Consider the following 2,932-nt stretch of genomic DNA (forward strand, 5'->3'; position numbering starts at 1 on the left):
TTGGGAATACAAAAATGTGCAACTGCTTAAAAAATAATGATAACTATGTGTGGATAATCCAATTGTGCAGGTTGCACTTAGTGCAGTATTGTGGTGTCTCAGAGTGTAATCTAGCACCCTCAGAGTCTTATCTAGCACCTTCAGAGTCTTATCTAGCACCCTCAGAGCTATCTAGCACCCTCAGAGTCTTATCTGCACCCTCAGCGTTTTATCTAGCACTTCAGAGTTAAGGCACCTAGAGTCTCTAGCACCTCAGAGTCTTATTCTAGCAACCTCCAGTGTTTATCTAGCACCTAAGTAATCTAGCACCCTCAGAGTCTTATTAGCACCCTCAGTCTCTATCTAGCACCCTCAGAGTCTTATCTAGCACCCTCAGAGTCTTATTTCTAGCCCCTCAGAGTTTATCTAGCACTTCAGAGTCTAAGCTAGCACCTCAGAGTCTTATCTAGCACCCTCAGTTCTTATCTAGCACCCCAGGTTTTATCTAGCCCTTCAGAGTCTAAGCTAGCACCCTCAGAGTCTTATCTAGCACCCTCAGAGTCTTATCTAGCACCCTCAGTGTTTTATCTAGCACCTTCAGAGTCTAATCTAGCACCCTCAGAGTCTTATCTAGCACCCTCAGTCTCTTATCTAGCACCCTCAGAGTCTTATCTAGCACCCTCAGAGTCTTATCTAGCACCCTCAGCGTTTTATCTAGCACCTTCAGGGTCTAAGCTAGCACCCTCAGTCTTAGCTACCTCAAGTTATTAGCCCACCTCAGCGTTTCATCTAGCACCTTCAGAGTCTACGTAGCACCCTCAGAGTCTATCTAGCACCCTCAGAGTCTTACTAGCACCCTCAGCGTTTTTCTAGCACCCTCAGAGTCTAAGCTAGCACCCTCAGGAGTCTCTTATCTAGCACCCTCAGTCTCTTATCTAGCACCCTCAGAGTCTTATCTAGCACCCTCAGTCTTATCTAGCACCCTCAGAGTCTAATCTAGCACCCTCAGAGTCTATTCTAGCACATTGAGGTGCACACTCTTACTGGGTGAGCTAGAGGTCGCCCTATATAGACACTATTTAATGATTGGTATTTGAAATGTGACATTAGTACTGTAATGTTCTTTTTTACATGGAGTCAACAAGAGCGAAGGGAAACAATAATACTTTTTGCAGTGTGCAATAGTAATGGATAGCATTAGATGCAGATATTGTTGCTGGGTTCATCCTTTCTATGTTGACCCTGCAGAGGAATCTACCTCAAAACAGCCACGTCTCCATCTCGCCCTAATTGATATGGCAATTATCAGACATCCAATCTCTGACGGGAATACTGACTGTCAGATGGAACGCTGGGGATGAAAGAGGATGCCGTCTTTGACATTAGCTGCATTAGCATCCCTTCTGATCTCTCAAATATCTCACACTATTTCACCAAAGCTCATGCTTCGCATCTTCGTCATGCATTACTTCAATACAATTATAAAACATAGAACTATAATATTGTCAGGGCTGTTTTATTTAGGTCAATGGCAATGGCTTCAGCAGGTCTTTATTTGAAATAACAGTTGACAAGCGACCAAAACGCATGGTGTCTTCAACATTTTTTAGGCCAAGGTCCCCCTTCGCTTGAAGAGAGATGGAGCAGGGCCCCTCTACTACCTAAAATGTAGAAAATGAAGTTGCTATGCAACAGTATCTGTGAATGGCTACCACAGTGGCGACTTTTATTAAGCCTGACATCACTGTTGTGTAAATTAAAATGCGTTGACATGTAAGTTGCATACAATCAACTGGGCGGGATGGAATAAAATGGATGGACGGATATTTATTTTTCACTTATATGTCATGTTTTAATGTTAAACATACATGTAGAGGGCACTGTGAATCCTTAAGCTTACATGGCAACCATAGTGGCTACCTTTAGTTAGCCTGTCAATTAAAAGAAAGCCAACTTATCTTTGCTAACTATATGTTGGATTCGTGTTAATGTCTATTTTTAGAACATTGTAATATGGGCCGTTACTCTTCCAGTAGGACCCCTAGGAGGTTGCAGACCCCCTCTTGAAGATCTCTGCTTTGGTTCCTGTTTAAGTTTTATATTTAATGTCACTTTCCTTATGTGTCTTGTCCTGGTAGCTCATGTCTTGTTCTCATGCCTGTTTCTCTCCAACTGCACATCATCCCCTTGTCACATTAGTATTTATTTGAGTCATGGTTTTGCATTTGCTAGACAAAAGCTGGAATAAGGAGTTGTGTTTAGGTTCCCGTGGTCTGCAGTGTCCTGGTTTGGATACTCCTGCTCCACTCAACTGTGACACGCCATGTCATATTACACTCAGAACAGGCTTCTCAGAGAAGGTAACAGGGCTCTTAGACCCTGGTTTGTTACACACACACACACACATACACATACACACACACACATTTCACAGGAACACAGTTGGCCTGCAGTCAAAGTAAAAGTTACTCATCAAATCCAAATCTACACTGGAAGGAAAGTAGCACTGAACACCACTGGTGTTCAGTGGTGGAATGTAACTAAGTACATTTACTATTTAGTATTGGACTTAAGTACAAATGTTGAGGTACTTGTACTTTAGTTGAGTTGAGTTGTTGTCATGCCACTTTCTACTTTTCCTCAGCTACATTTCAGAGAGAAATATTGTACTTTTTACTCCATTACATTCATCTGACAGTTTTAGTTACTAGTTACACAGTTACACATTAATATTTTTACACACAAAACACATGTAGTTTATAACATCTGATGTTTATTATAAAGTCAACTACCCAACAATATAACAGCCTATAAGTCCAGCTGAGATGATTAGACCATTAAACACACAACTGATTGGATCCTTTACATGCCATTTCAAGGCATTCAAAATCATTTTGGCTGAGCAGCCAATCATTTTCTGCAATTCTTTATATGTTTTCCCCTCTCCAATCAA

This window comes from Etheostoma spectabile, chromosome 13 (genome assembly GCF_008692095.1).
Source record: "Etheostoma spectabile isolate EspeVRDwgs_2016 chromosome 13, UIUC_Espe_1.0, whole genome shotgun sequence".
In the NCBI taxonomy this organism is placed as follows: Eukaryota; Metazoa; Chordata; class Actinopteri; order Perciformes; family Percidae; genus Etheostoma; species Etheostoma spectabile.